At 37.5% G+C, this 17,058-nt stretch overlaps 1 protein-coding gene across 22 annotated transcripts in view; it reads right to left on the bottom strand.

Moving 5' to 3' along the window:
- Positions 1–17,058, bottom strand: part of RIMS2 (regulating synaptic membrane exocytosis 2) — a 621,959-nt gene that overhangs the window by 400,902 nt on the left and 203,999 nt on the right. The gene's annotated exons all lie outside the window — the stretch shown is intronic.

Here is a 17,058-nt window from a genome sequence, read left to right on the forward strand (position 1 = left end):
CACTATGCAATCAATGACAATACCACTGTAGGAAAAACATGCAGGCTACTTTCCATACATTCTACAAGATTGCTCAGCTTCTATCTCCTGCATATATTTCATATACATGAATCTAAATTTTCCAAAATCTCCCACAATCTTGCTTCCTGCACCTCAAATACTAAATAACAAGTCATGACAAAGCTGACCTATACATCAAAGGGCAAGGGGGACAGCAATATCAAATACTTCTCCCACCACCACCAGGGACCTTGCAATCATGTTCCACTTCGTCAGCATGTGCTTTGCATCCTGTCCTTAAAAGAGAAATGTTAACTATCTTGTATCCGAAAAGTTGGGAAAACGACAGATTATTGCCCACTGTATTTCAGATGAGAGCTCTGTTTACTGCCCATGTATTCCACGCAGGACAAAATCATGTCAGAAATTGTAAGCACAACATTAAGAACTATCAAACTCAATCCAGCTTGTAATACAGCTCTAAATAAAATATTTCATAGAAAAATCCTGGATGAATGCCAACCTATGTAGGCTGCCAGGAGAGCAGGTGTAAACAGGGGCTGTCCTGGGCAAACTGGCATATATTACTATTCCATTTATAGGTCACTTAAATGAAATAAACTTGACAATGGTTCAAGTTTTAATTCAATTAAAAATAGGAATAGGGGCTCTCTTGTTTCACCTAAATATTGAAATTAAAACTATTAAAATTACTGGAATTCCCTTGTGGTACACCAGGTTAAGGATCCAGCATGTTGTCATTGCAGCTCGGGTTTGATCCCTGGCACGGGAAAGTCCACGTGCTGCAGGTGTGGCCAAAGCCAAAATAAAACAAAATAAAAAAACTATTAAAAATTATTTATTCCAAGAGAACAGCCTATCTGACTTCTACCTAGTCAAATCAATTTTCATATGTTAAACATTCTTCTAAAAAAAAAGACATAATTTATCTTCAGAAGCTCATATTATATTCTTAAAAATAAAGATGTTTCTTCAATGTTAGCTACATGAGAACATGTCATTATATATCTTCATATCTACTGAATGATCATTCTGCCAGTAAGAGACAAAGATGCTACAGAAATAACATCGGTCACATCAAATGCATTCATATTACATTTTCCCTTCATTCATCATCTGCACCACACTTTTACTGAATGTGCACAAATTACTGAATATGGCACCCAAAAGCTAGTCTTTGTTGCCTTTTTTGTTTCATCTAATAAATTCTAAAAAGTATAGAAGAAATACCTAGAAATAAAGATTATGAGATCACTTGTTTCCATGTTATGAAGATTCCTTTTTTTCCTAAGGCAACCACCAGTTCTCTTTTCTAGTTTCTTAGCTTTTTACAGCTTAATTTCTTAACTATACTTTGATTCCCTTTTAAAAATGATTTCCCTTTCCATCTTTTATCTATTTCCCCTAATCTTCATGTTAGCTTTCCCTTACCACATATCTCAGATGACTATTGTGAATAAGATTCATAAAGAAATATGTCACAGTTTCATAGGACAGTTCATAAAATAATCCATATTGTCTGTATATCATATGTAATCCTCACCTGGAAAACTCTAAATACAATTAGTTTGATTCCAGGTCTAAGAGCATTCTATAAATACAGGAACTTTGAATCTATGGAAAAGAGTCATTGTTCAAAGACTTATGAAGAAAAATCCTTCACTTCTGATCCAATTTCACAATAAATCTTAAATATTTAGTACCAATAAAATTTCAATGAATCCAGCAATTTAAAAATGTAGCAAACTGGAGTTCCCACTGTGGCACAACAGGGACTGTGGCATCTCTGTAGCACTACTGTGAAGATTGGATCCCTGGCCAGACACAGTGGGTTAAAGAATCCCATGTTGCTCAGCCACAGGGTAGATCACAACTGCAACTCAGATCTGATCCCTGGCCCAGGAACTCTATATGCCGGGGGGGCGGGGAGGGGGAGCAAAAAAAAAAGGGAAAAAAGGTAGCAAATTAAGAGAGTAGATCTTAGAGGTTCTCTTCACAAGAAAAAAAAAATGTATAACCAAGTGTAGTGATGGATGTTAACTAAACTTCCTATGGTAATCATGTTGCAATGTATACATGTATCAAATCATGTTGTACATGAACTAGTGACAAGTCAATTATATTTCAATACAGCTGGGAATTTTTTTTTTTTTTCTATTTAGGGCCAAACCTGAGACATATGAAAGTTCCCAGGCTTGGGGTCAAATAGTTGCTGTAGCCGCAGGCCTACACCACAGCTACAACAACGTGGGATCTGAGCCGCGTCTGCGACCTACACCACAGCTCATAGCAACACTGGATCTTTAACCCACTGAGCGAGGCCAGGGATTGAACCCGCATCCTCATGGATACCAGTTGGGTTCATTAACAACTGAGCCACGATGGGAATCCCTAACTGGGAAATTTTTAAACAATTTAATGTAATTATGCACCTAATTTCCTTTTAATTTTTTTATTGAAATATAATTTACATTCAGTAAAAATACACAAATCTTAAGTGTAACACATCAAAAGCCATTGACAAATATACACGACTAATAATCCATAACCCTCTCAGGACAGAGAAGATTGCCATTACTCCAGGAAGCTGCCTCAACAAAAGCATTATGATTTCTTCCACTAAAGATGTGTTTTGTCTCTTGTTGAACTTCATATAAATGGAATCATATAATATGTACTCTTTTATGTCTAGCTTCTTTCATTGAGAACAATGGTTTTGAGGCTTATCCATGTTTCTGTGCATGTAAATGGTTTTCTCATTTTATTGATGAACAATAATTTGAACTTACCACAATTTGCTTATCTACTCTCCTGTTTGATGGACATAGGGGAAGTTTCCACATGGGGGCTACTAAGAACAAAGCTGCTAAAAACATTAATATACAAGTATTTTCATAGAAACATGATTTCATTTTTCTTAGGTAAATACCTAAAAGTAGAATTACTGGGTCACAAGACAAGTTTGCGTTTAATTTTATAAGAAACGGTCAAACACTGTTCCAAAATGCTTGTACCATTTTACATGTTTTATACTCTCACCAGCAAAATAATAGAGATCCATTTGCTACAAATTCTCACATGCGTTGAGATGTCAGGCTTTTTGTTATTGTTTTAAAACTGTAGATTTACGAGTGAGTACATCAAAGTATCTCATCATCTTGCTTTGCATCTCCCAAATGACTAAACACATAGGGCATTTTTCCCGTGTTTATTAGCCATTTGTATATTTTCTCTTGTGAAGAGAAAATCTTTATTTTGTATTACCTAAATGTGTTTTTTGTATTCCTTTTTAAGCTACATGTACTGTAAATATTTTCTCCTGAAATTTTGAAATATAATTTGGTTATACATTTTCTTGGTATCTTGTGATGAACAAAGTTTTTATTTTAATGATGTCTGTTTTGTTTTTTTCCTTTTATGATTAGCACTTTTTGTGTTAATCTAAGAAATCATTGCCTCCCCACAAAGTCATGAAGACAGTCCCCTCTAGTTCCTCCTAAAAGCTTACAGTTTAACATAAAGCAAAATCACAACAATTTCCCTTCTATATTTTCTTCTAGAAGTTTTATACTTTTAATGTTTACATTGACAACTATGATCTATTTTTTTTCTTTTTTCTTTTTTTTTTTTTTATCTTTTCTAGGGCCACTCCAACGGCATATGGAGGTTCCCAGGCTAGGGGTCTAATTGGAGCTGTGGCCGCTGGCCCACCCCACAGCCACAGCAACACGGGATCCGAGCTGCATCTTGGTTAGAGGCCAATGTTGGTCACAGATGCAGAATATGATCTCACGGCAACGCCAGATCCTTAACCCACTGAGCGAGGCTAGGGATAGCACCTGCAACCTCATGGTTTCTAGTCAGATTCGTTAACCGCTGAGCCACAATGGGCGCTCCAATTTTTGGTTATTTGTAATATGGTTAAAAAAAAAAAAGGGAAGCTTTGAAATTCGTTTTGTAAATGGATATTCATTGTTCCAATACCATCTGCTCAAAGTCTTCTTTCTACCCTTTCTCTACTGAATTGCTTCTGCATCTTTGTCAAAAAATAGTTGTCAATACAAGAGTGCATCCATATACAGACTCTCCATTCTGCTTCCTTGGTTCATTTGTCTTTCTTTACATCAATACCATACTGTTTTAATTACTGTAGATATGTAATTTCTTCAAATCAAGTAGTGTTAGGTTAGGCCTCTAACCAAGATCAATGTTTTAAGAACATTCTTGTTTTCTAATATAGGTGTCTAGTACTATAAACTCTGCCTTAGTACTGTTTAGTGGTATCCTACAAATTCTGATGTTCTGTTTTCATCTTAATAAATGTTTAAAAAAGTTCTCTACCTTCTCTTTTGATTGCTTCTTTGATCTACAGGTTATTAAAAGTGTGTTATTTACCTTCCAAATATTGGGGGATTTTCCAGAGGTCTTTTTGTTACTGATTTCTAATGTAATTCCACTATGATCAGAGAACATATATTTTATTACTTGAATTCTTTTCAATTTAATAAGCCTTGTTTAGAGGCCAGAATATGATCTATCTTGGTAACTGTTCCGTGAACCCCCAATAAGAATACTCTTCTGCTGCCTGGTGGATTGTTCTATAAATATCGATGAGGTCAAATTGGTTGGATATTGTTATTCAAGTCTACTATACCTTTGATGATTTTCTGCCTACTTGTTCTCTCAGTTATTGAGAGCTCCAATCATAATTGTGGATTTGTTGATTTCTCCTTGTAGTTTTATCAGTTTTTCTTGTATATATAGAGGCTCTACTAATATAGACATAGACATTCAGGATTATTATGTCCTCTTGATTAATTTACCTCTTTATTATTATAAAGTAACATTCTTTCCCCCAATAACATTGTTTGCTCTGAAATCTACTTTGATCTTAATATAACCAGCTTATATGAATAAACTTAACATGTTGTATCTTTTCCATTCTTTTAACTATATTTGTCTTTAAATAAAGTTTGTTTCTTGTAAACAGTGTATTGTTGAGTCTTCAGTTACTACCAATCTGAAAATCTATGCCTCAAGGTGTTCAGACAAATTATATTTAACATGGTTATCAATACGGCTAGGTTTGTCTACCAATCTTGCTGATTTCTCTTTGCCTGTTGTGTTGTTCCTTTTCTGTCCTCTTTTGATTAAGTATATTTTATATTCTACTTTATCTTCTTTGTTAGTCCATTAGCTATAATTCTTTGTTTTGTTATTTTAGGGTTTATAACACACCTCTTTAACCTATTATAGTCCTCCTTCAAACAGTACTATACCATTTCATATATAAGAGCTTCGTGATAGTGTACTTTCATGTCTCCTGTCCCAAACTTTATACCATTGTTGTCATATATTTTATTTTGCATATGGTATAAACCCCACAATACATGATTATTTTTATTTAAACAATTATCTTCTAAAGATTTTTAAAAAGAGGAAGTTTCCATTGTGGCTCACTGGTAACAAGCCCAACTAATATCCATGAGGATGCGGGTTCAATATCTGGCCTCACTTAGTGAGGATTAAGGATCCAACATTACTGTGAGCTGTGGTGTAGGTCACAGAGGTGGCATGGATCCTGTGTTGTGATGGCTGTGGTGAGGGAGGTAGCTGTAGCTCCAGTTCGACCCCTAGCCTGGGAATTTCCATATGCTGCAGATGTGGCCCAAAAAAGCCCCCCAAAAAAGATTTTTAAATAGTAAGAAAAAAGGTTATATATTTACCCATGTATTTATCACTGCCATTGCTCTTCATTTCTTGGTGTAGATACATACATCCATCTGGTATAATTTTCCTTCTGCCTATAGGACTCTGTTTAATATTTCCTATAGTGCAGTTATGCTGGTGGTGAATTTTTTCAGTATTTGTATTTCTGAAAAGTATTCTGCCTTCATTTTTAAAAGCTATTTTCACTGGGTATAAGATACTAGTTGATGGCTTTCTTTTTTTTAATCTTTCAGTACTTCAGAGGCATTTGCATTATCCTCTTCTCTCTTGCGTTGTTTCCAAACAAGCTTTGTAGTTTTAATGAAATTTGAAAAAAATTCTACCAATCATTTCTTTAATTTTTTCTTTGACTCTTCATGCTCTCCTCTTCCTTCAAGGAGAAGAGATTAGCTACTTGATATTGTCCCAAAATTCACAATACCCTTTCACTTTTTAAATTATTTTTTTAATTGTTTCATTTTGGATCATTTCTATTGGTTTGTCTTCAAATTCACTGATCTCTTCTTCAATTCTTAATCTTCCATTGTTCCCATTAAGTACATTTTTGTGTCAAATATTATAATTCTCATCTCATTTTAATATTAGGTCATTTTATTTATTTTCATATATTATACATCTACTTTTAAAATATATGGAATACAATTATAGTAACTATATTAATGTTCTTGCCTGCTCATTCTAATATCTATGTCACTTCTGTATTGGTGTCCAGTCTCTCATTACTTTCTCATTATTGACCATGTTTTCCTACTTTTTTGTATGCCTGGTTATCTTTTACTGAATGCTGAACATTGTGAATTTCACCTTGTTGGGTGCTGGATATTTTTTCATTCCTATAAATCTTCTTGAACTTTGTTCTAAACTATTTGGAGACAGACTGATCCTTTCAGCTCTTGTTCTTATAATTTGTTATTCTGTCTGAGAGCAGTGCCCAGTTTAGCATTCATTATTCTTCACTGCTGAGGCAAGACTTTATAAATCACTCCACCTAGTATTCCAGAAATCTTAAGGTTTCTTAGTCTGGCTCCTAGGAACAGACACTACTCTTGGTTCTGAATATGGGCCAATGCTCCTTCTAAATCATTTTAGATGATCCTTTCCCTGGACTTGAATAGTTTCTTCACATACATGTACAAATCATTCCTCCACTGAATACACAAGGCATATCATCTGGAGCTCTCCAGGATATCTCACTATTCAGCTGTCTCCTCTCTGGTACTTTGTCTAGCAAATTCCAGCTGCTTTTGTCTCCCCAAACTCTCAGAACCATCTGTTCGACTCAGGAAGACTGCTGGGGTCTGCTTATGCTCTTCTCCCTTGAAACATCCTGGAAATTCTCTCAAAGCAGCATGCTATAGCAATCATGAGGCTCACTTTATTTCCCATCTCTCGGGTATTAATCTCCTTTGTTGTCTGATGCCAAAAACACATTGTTTCAAATACTTTGTCTACCTTTCAGATGTTTCAGGCAGAAGGGTAAATCCAGGCCAGCTATACATACAGTATTTATATGTACATATCTATATGCACACATATACCTATATATACATAAACACATACATATATACATCAATCTATATATAGCAGCAGAAGTCTTTTTTTTTGAGAAGTCTTAAACATAGATTTTAATTATTATTTTTACTTTAAAATAATCAAATGGGGAGTTCCCGTCGTGGCGCAGAGGTTAACGAATCTGACTAGGAACCATGAGGTTGCAGGTTCGGTCCCTGCCCTTGCTCAGTGGGTTAAGGATCCCACGTTGCCATGAGCTGTGGTGTAGGTTGCAGACGCGGCTCGGATCCCGCGTTGCTGTGGCTCTGGCGTAGGCCGGTGGCTGCAGCTCCGATTCAACCCCTAGCCTGGGAACCTCCATATGCCGCAGGAGCGGCCCAAGAAATAGCAACAACAACAACAACAACAACAACAAAAAAGACAAAAAAATAAAAAATAAAATAAAATAAAATAAAATAATCAAATGGTTACAAAGATACTTGGAAGGTCAAGGGTAATAGACAATAAAGAAATGACGGTTATTACCAAACTGTTAAATACTCATTACACAAGTTTTAAATTGCTCTAAGACTTTACATTTTAGATCCAATTTAACTGACTTATATTTTTACTACTCCCTTGACATCACTTATGCCTAGAAGCATTTTTCACCATGTAACAAAATGCCCTGAGTTATAGGGAGTCATATGTCATTTTTTTTGTTGTTGTTTTCCACTCTTGCCTACTTAAAATTCCTGACAAAAATCATAATGTAGTCTCTCAGTACTTTCATTAAATGTCATTATTTAAGCAGTAAAATGTAGAAATATTTAAGAATCTGTAGTGCCTATAAAATATTGTTTCTTTATAGCTATGCTTCTTAAAATGGTTCATAGTCTATTAGAAGTAGCAATAATTAGAAGTTACTTTTTCATATCACTTTTTAAATTTTTGTTTCACGATAGAAAAAGGAAGTAAGGAAAATAGACTAAGAAATATTACACAGGATTACAATAACAAGATTGGAGTTAAATGTCCTTAATGAAAATTTAATATTCCAAATATAATCAATTTTAAATATGAATCATGGTGAAATTATTTGAGCTGTGTGGTAACAAGTAATATCTACATTTAAATTCAATAAATAATTGTTGAATAAATGAATTGTAATAATGAGTTATTGTAACAGAAGTGAACATAATCCTCTACTAATTGAACACAATACTATTAACCTATAGAGAGAAAAACAGCTGGAAGAGAATGCTTCCAAGTTTACACTACGGCAGAAGACTTTAAAATACAACATAATAAAGAATTTTAGAGGTGGAAGTCTTTTCAAGATCTTGAAGAATGACTCCTATCTCAGAGATGAGAAAAACTGAAGCACAGAGGAAAAAATAAACATCAACAAATGGTAACAGTAAAGAGAAGAAGAACAAGACCTACATCTTCTAGCTTTCGGTTTTTCCACCTCTTGCAGCATACAAATTAGCTATAATATTTCTTACTTTTTAACTTCTCCCAACATTCAAGGAAGTACTAAATAAATAAACAGCAAAACTTTACATTAAAAAATTAGCTGTTTCCTAAATGTCACTAATTTTCAAACTATGAAAATTAAACGGCATCTAACTTTTGAACAATTTCAAATGTATAAAACATCAAATAAATGTTTTAAAACCATTTTACTTTGCTTTTTCTGTAATTTTTTAACAAAAAATATTGTTTTAAAAAATGGTTACTTTGGGGAGTTCCCATGGTGGTGGAGCAGAAACAAATCCAACTAGTCCCAAGGACGTAGGTTCAATCCCTGGCCTTGATCAGTGGGTCAGGGATCTGGCATTGCCATGACCTGTGGTGTAGGTCTCAGATCAGACGTGGCTTGGATCCCACAATGCTGTTGACTGTCCATAGGCCAGAAGCTGTAGCTCCAGTTCAACCCCTAGCCTGGGAACTTCCATATGCTGTGTGCGTGGCCTTAAAAAACAAGAACAACAACAAAAAGGTTATTTTGGAGTTCCTGTTGTGGCACAAAAGGATAGTGGTGTCTTGGGAGCACTGGGACGCAGGTTCAATCTCTGACCTGGCACAGTGGGTTAAGGATCCAGCATTGCCATAGCTGTGGCTCAAGATGCAACTGTGGCTCAGATCAGATCCCTGACCCAGGGAACTCCATATGCCGCGGGGCAGCCAAAAAAAGAAAAAAAAAATGGTTATTTCGCCCACACTCTTCTAATGCCATCTCAGATCCTCTAACCCCATGATTCACAACTCTCTTTCACCCCCAAAGTCTCTTTGTAAAACAAATATTTGTAACATCCCCTTTTTTACTCTGACAATGAAATCTAGAGGTAAAAATGTCCTAACAATTTTCATAGTTTTTAAGACATATATATTCTTTTTTTAAGACATATATTCGCAACTCTATAATAAAGAGAAATAAGTAATTTATTAAAAAATAAAATATATTTAAATAAGTAAAGGCTCAGGAACAACAACCCAAGATGTCATAATAAAGGAGTCAGATTCTTATAGCTACATGAATGTAATTAACCTGTGCCCCACTCAATAAATATATTCAGAACAGTATACACAAATGTGGAATGATGTTGTCTCTAAGAACCACAAAGATTCACTGTTATGCCTCTTAGCAAAAGAACTATGGAGGACAATGGCCACTGAGCTCTTAAAGGACAGTACTGCTGTTTCCCTCCTTCATTTATCTCGAGATGCCTTTATGCTCTGCTACTGGTCTCCACTATTAATATTGGCATCACTTGGGAGCTTGATAGAAAAACTGATTCTCAGGTCCTCCCTCAGACCTATAAATTCAAGTCTACGTGTTTTTTGTTTTTTGTTTTTTGTCTTTTTGCTATTTCTTTGGGCCGCTCCTGCGGCATATGGAGTTTCCCAGGCTAGGGGTCCAATTGGAGCTGTAGCCACTGGCCTACGCCAGAGCCACAGCAACACGGGATCCGAGCCGCGTCTGCAACCTACACCACAGCTCACGGCAATGCCGGATCGTTAACCCACTGAGCAAGGGCAGGGACCAAACCCACAACCTCATGGTTCCTAGTCGGATTCGTTAAACACTGCGCCACGACGGGAACTCCTCAAGTCTACATGTTAATAAGATGGTCAGGTTATATGGATCTAAGTTAAAGGCTGAGAAACCACTGTGCACTCTTGGGGGACATGTTAAAGGAGAGGGTAAGCAAAATGCATGTAACAAAAAAATGGTTATTTCAAACCTTATTTTGAAATTAAAAAAATTGAAAATTAATATTTTGTTCTAATAAATAAACATTTGCCATTTATGAATAAATTAAGTAAATACTCATTCACTAGAAGCTAAATCTGGGAGGGGGGTGGGACCAAGATGGCAGAGGATTAAAACACAGCACTCACCTTCTTCCACAAACACATAAAAAAAAAACTGCATGTAGAACGATTCGCACAGAACACCTACTGAATGATGGCAAAAGATCTTAACCCTCCAAAAAGAGCAAGAAACCCTCCAGATAACTGGGTAAAATAAGAGGGGGAAAAAAAAGAGAAAGGAATCAGGACAGGACCAGCACTCCTAAGAAGGAGCTGAGAAAGAGGAAAGGAACCCACACACTGGGAATTCACCTAACTGATCTTGGAGATCATGGAGGGACCTCAAAGCCACAGGGAAAAGCATAGCAGCTGGACTGAGGAGGGCAAAGCACAGAGAGAGCTGCAAGATTTTCGGTACCACCACCCCTGCACACCACAGCCTGAGACACTCAGGCAGGAGCTGGGAGTGAGACTTAGGCTCTGGAAGTCAGTTCTGGAAAAGGACTAAGGTTGGCAGTGTGCAGACAGCCTAAGGGAGCTAGGGAGCAGTGGGCCAAGGGCTGGGGAGTGGAGTGCCACAGCCAAGGGAACTCATGTGGAGGTCTGGGCCCGCAGGAGATGCAGGGTGACATTGTCGGGGAGGGCAAGTGGAGGAGGAGCAGACCGCCATAGGAATATCTTTCTCTGTGCACCTGTGGACTCTTGGAGGGTAGAGGTGCTGATGGCCAATAGGCACATGAAAAACTGCTCAATATCCCTAATTATTAGAGAAATGCAAATCAAAACTACAATGAGGTCCACTTCACACCGGTCAGAATGGCCATCATTACTAAGTCCACAAATAACTAATGCTGGAGAAGGTGTGGAGAAAAGAGAAAGCTCCTACACTGTTGGTGGGAATGTAAATTGGTAAAACCACTATGGAAAACAGTATGGAGGTACATCAAAAAACTAAATATAGAACTACCATATGATCCAGAAATCCAACTCCTGGGCATATACCCAGACAATACTTTCATTGAAAAAGAAACATGCACCCGCATGTTCACTGCAGCACTATTCACAATAGCCAAGACATGGAAACAACCTAAATGTTCAACAATGGACAAATGGATTAAGAAGATGTGGTACATATACACAATGGAATATTACTCAGCCATAAAAAAGAACAAAATAATGCCATTTGCAACAACATGGATGGAACTAGAGACTCTCATACTAAGTGAAGTAAATCAGTAAGAGAAAGACAAATACCATATGATATCACTTATATCTGGAATCTCATGTGTGACACAAATTAACCTATCTACAGAAAAGAAACAAACTCATGGACGTGGAGAACAGAAGTGTGGTTGCCAAGACAGAGGGGAGGGAGTGGGATGGACTGGGAATCTGGGGTTAGTAGATGAAAACTATTGCATTTGGAGCAGATAAGCAATGAGATCCTGCTATATAGCATGGGGAACTATGTCTAATCACTTGTGATGAAACATGGTGGAGGATAACATGAAAAAAAGAATGTATATAAATGTATAATTGGGTCACTTTGCTGTACAGCAGAAACTGACAGAACATTGTAAATCAACTATAGTAAAACTTTTTTTTTTTTAATAGCTAAATCTAGAGCCAACTTGGTATTCATTCATTCAATAAATACTAAGGGTCTATGTGTAAAGCACTGTGCTAAGATCTGTGAGAGAAGTAAAAGGTCAAAACCACTGCAGCATATAGTTAAAGAACATAGTTAAAGATAATTAAGACATATAGTTTAAAGCTAAAGTTTAAAGTATAGTTCTGAAAAAGAAGGAAATTAACATAATTTTCTCACAAACATAGTTGTAGCTCCATAGATTTAAATTTAATTGAAGCAAAGCTTCTCTTTTTGAGGCCACTGGCTTCTGAACAGTACTGAAGAACCAATTACTAGTAATACTTTAAACTAGAGCCATTCTGGTAAGATAGGAAAGAGAAATGCGGAAAGTGAGAGAATGAGGTAAGGTCAGGTAAGAAAGCAGCCTTAACTGGAGTAATGAAATAGTAACAAAAGAATATAAGTCAAGAAATGAGAAATTTCAACAGCACTAAATACTTACTCTCTAGGGCAGAAACTGGCAAAAAATTTTTTGCCATCTAATATGATCTCTTATAACTACTCAACTCTAGTGTTGTAGCTGAAAGCAGCCATAGACAAGTAAATTAATAGATGTGTCTGTGTTCCAATAATACTTTTTTAACAAAAGACGAGTGGTACAGATTTGGCCCCAGGGACATAGCTTGCTGATCCCTTGCTCTAGGGGAAAGAATCCAAAAGGTTCATAGATATATGCCTAATAAATTAATGTAGAATCTGCATTTTAAAATAATGAAATATATGCCCCCCCCCCTTTATTTTATTTTATTTTTTTTGTCTTTTTTTCTAGGGCCGCTCCCACAGCATATGGAAGTTCCCAGGCTAGGGGTCTAATCGGAGCTATAGCCGCCAGCCTATGCCAGAGCCACAGCAACATGGGATCCGAGCTGCATCTGTGACCTACACCACAGCTCACGGTAATGCTGGATCCTTAACCCACTGAGTAAGGCCAGGGATCAAACCCGTAACCTCATGGTTCCTAGTCAGATTCGTTTCCACTGTGCCATGTCAGGAACTCCAAACATATGCTCTTTTTAGCTTATGATAAGAGGAATTAAATCATTCTTGAAAAGAAAGTATTTTCCAAATAAAAATTTATCCAAATTATAACGAATTCTATTTTCTAGGTATACTGCCAAATCTGACATTAAACTCTGATTTCTTCCATGACTAAAAGGAGCTATTGGTTTGACCTGTATGAGGTTCAGAAAGGAAGGATATAATTTTAGGATATATTAAGTCATTTAAGTAGGCATTTACTAGTAATAGCAGTCAAAGGCATCAGGAGAAAGAAAAAAAGAAAAAAAAGAAAAAAACAGTAGAATCTGACCCTATAATGGTAGAATCTACCATTATGTCAAATTCTACCATTTATTTAGGTTAGTACTTTGTCAATGAAAGAAGCATTGAGAAACAATATTGATCAAGCCTTGGTGAATTTTAAAAAGTTGAAATTATCCCATCCGTTCTCTCTGACCACAATGCTATGAGACTAGAAATTAACTACAAAGAAGAAAAAAAAAAAAAAAAGGAGCAAAAAACACAAACTCCTGGAAGCTAAACAATATGCACTACTGAACAACCAATGGAATCACTGAGGAAACCAAAAGAAACTTAGAGACAAAAGACAACAAATATTAGACAACCCAAAACCTATGGGACACAACAACAGCAGTTCTTAAGAGGAAAGTTTATAGCAATACATCCATATTTTATTCAAGCTTATATACCTTGACCATTATAGTTGCTATTTTATAGGTTTTCTTGATTTCTAAAGTCTTTTTCCTGGAGGCTGAGAATCTCCTGATCACTTAGCTGTTTTCTGGGGTTTTTTTCTTTCTCCTTTATCTGAGTTATAGTTCTCTATCTTTTCACTTTTATAGGTTTTTGATGTGGTGACCTTTTAATAGAGTTGTAGCCTCTCTTACTTCTGGTGTCTGCCCTCTTGTGGCTAAAGTCAGTATGGGGGCTCGCCATAGTCTTTCTGATGGGAGGCCCACTGGTAGGTGGAGCTGATTCCTATCCCTCTGGTGGGTGGGGCTTTGTCTCTGGGTGAGATTAGTGGCAGCTGTGTGCCTGGGGGGTCTTTAGGCAGCCTGTTTATTGAAGGGTGGGGCTGTGATCCCACCTGGATTATAGTTTGGCCTGGGGCTTCTCAGCCCTGATGGGTGAGGCCAGATTTCCCCAAAATGACCGCCTCCAGAGAAACACTGATGAATATCCCCAAGAGCTTTGCTTCCAATGCCCTTCCCCCACAACAAGCCACATTCACCCCCTGTTTTCCCAGGAGATCCTCCAAGAACTGCAGTCGGGTCTGACCCAGATTCCTATGGAGACTTTGCTTTGCCCTGGGACTCAGTGCACATGAAAGTCTGTGTGCACCTTTTAAGAATGGGGTCTCCATTTCCCCCAGTCCCGTGGAGCTCCTGCACACAAGCCCCACTGGACTTCAATGCCAGATGCTCTGGGGGCTCTTTCTCCCAATGCCAGCCCCAGATGTGGGGGCTTGACACGGGGTTCAGAACTCTCACTCCTGTAGGTTAGTCTCTATGATACAGTTACTTTCCAGTCTGTGGGGCTTCCCACCTGGGAGGTATGGGGTTGCTTATAATGCGTAATTGCCCCTCCTACCTCTTGATGTGGCCTCCTCTTAGTCTTCTGGAGTAGGATATCTTTTTGAAAGTTTCCAGTCCATTTGGTTGAAGATTGCTCAGCATTTGGTTGTAATTTTGTTGTTTTTAGGAGAGAAGTTGAGCTCCAGTCCTTTTATTCTGCCATTTTAATCCCTTCTCCCTTCTTGATTTCTAAAGTCCTTGCGTATCAGATACTGCTACTATCTCAACCCACATTGCTTTATTTTTCACTCTTACCTACCTAATGATTTATGTATTTTTATTATATATTATTGTATTTGTAATATTCTGCCTGAGTGCTTTCTCTGGCATAGGAACATACTTGACCATTGAGTTCTTGGGAGTTAACACCCCCCAGGAACAGCCCTAGACCAACAGCAAAGGAAAGTTATGGATAAGTACCCCCAGTTTCCTTGTCCATTATATAGGATAACTCTCAGGTCACAATATCTTGTCCCTTGGAAGTCCCAGTTAAAACTGAGACACAACTGCTAAAAGAGGTAACCTGCTCTTGAATGCATCCAGTACTGCATTCTTTCTCTTAACTGCATCATTCCCCACTTCCCTGCAGGTAGTGCCTGGGATTGCCTTGCATATAAACTACCTGCTCTCACATCTTTGTGTGCTTAAGGTAGCCATCAATCTAAAATGGTCCTCTAACCTTAAAATTCTTGGATTCCTGAGATGTGTTCATAGCACACCAACCATGAAATCACCATGTTTTGCCCAAAGATAGGATTATACTATTTAGCTTTGGCTAGTTTTCACAAGAACTAGCTTAGCCATAATTTTATTATTCTCCCGAGACACAGCAAACACACCAGGATGATTGCTTTAAGCATCTCCTAAAGTGAATCCCAGTTATCTTACCTGTTATAATTGAGTGCTCAGAACCCATTCTCCTATAAAGTACAATTTAGATTTGCTTTTCCATAAACGCTGATGTTATATTTGTTCACATGAAAATGTATCTGCCACTTCTGGATAATAGTATATACCAGATTTTTTTTTTTAATTTTTCAATTCAAACAGAAATATGGAATAGAAAAATAATCTTCCCAAGGAAAATTTTTTTTTTGGTCTTTTTGCCTTTCCTAGGGCCGCTCCGGCGGCATATGGAGATTCCCAGGCTAGGGGTTGAATCGGAGCTGTAGCCACTGGTCTACACCAGAGCCACAGCAACGCGGGATCCGAGCCACGTCTGCAACCTACACCACAGGTCACGGCAACGCCAGATCCTCAACCCACTGAGCAAGGCCAGGGATCGAACCCGCAACCTCATGGTTTCTAGTCGGATTCGTTAACCACTGAGCCACGACGGGAACTCCTTTTTATTTATTTATTATTATTTTTTTTTTTGCTCAAGAAAATTTTTCATTCTTCTCCTTCCAAAAGGAGGAAATATAAGATCCATAAACACTTTTTTTTTTTGTCTTTTTGGCCATTTCTTGGGCCACTCCCGCGGCATATGGAGGTTCCCAGGCTAGGGGTCGAATCAGAGCTGCAGCTGCCAGCCTACACCAGAGCCACAGCAACGAGGGATCCGAGCCGCGTCTGAGACCTACACCACAGCTCACAGCAACGCCGGATCATTAACCCACTGAGCAAGGGCAGGGATCGAACCCGCAACCGCATGGTTCCTAGTCAGATTCGTTAACCACTGCGCCACAACGGGAACTCCCATAAACACTATTTTTTAAAGTCCAACACTTGGAACATGTAGAAGTCCATAGGATTGAGCCAAAATACTAAATAACAGAGTTATCCCATGGAAATGTCAAACTCACGAAACCCTTTCATCTATATTTACTTACTTGGAAAACCACTTCATCCTTCAGCCCAAGGTAGAAACTCTGGAGACATCATTAACCTTCCCCATTCTTTTAACTCCACTTCCAGTTAATCCCATCAATTCAACCTCTCCAAAGTGCCTTACAACCATCCCTTCTTCACTCCCATTGCTCTTATCCCAATTTGTCTTTTCTATGACCATAACCTCCTATCTAGGTTCCTTTTTTTATTTCACTTCTTATTCCTGGAAAATCTGATAACCTGACACTCCTTCATCACACCTATAATAGTTCACGTGCTGAACATCACTTTCAGCACTTATATAAAACAAATGGACATTTACATTTCATTTAGACAATTCATTTGCTGCCTAAACATTTCATGTATTTGTATTTCTGTTTGGAACGAAGATTAAAAATAATGTTACCTAAATATTAAGCA

The sequence above is a fragment of the Phacochoerus africanus genome, chromosome 6, assembly GCF_016906955.1.
Source record: "Phacochoerus africanus isolate WHEZ1 chromosome 6, ROS_Pafr_v1, whole genome shotgun sequence".
Classification (NCBI taxonomy): domain Eukaryota; kingdom Metazoa; phylum Chordata; class Mammalia; order Artiodactyla; family Suidae; genus Phacochoerus; species Phacochoerus africanus.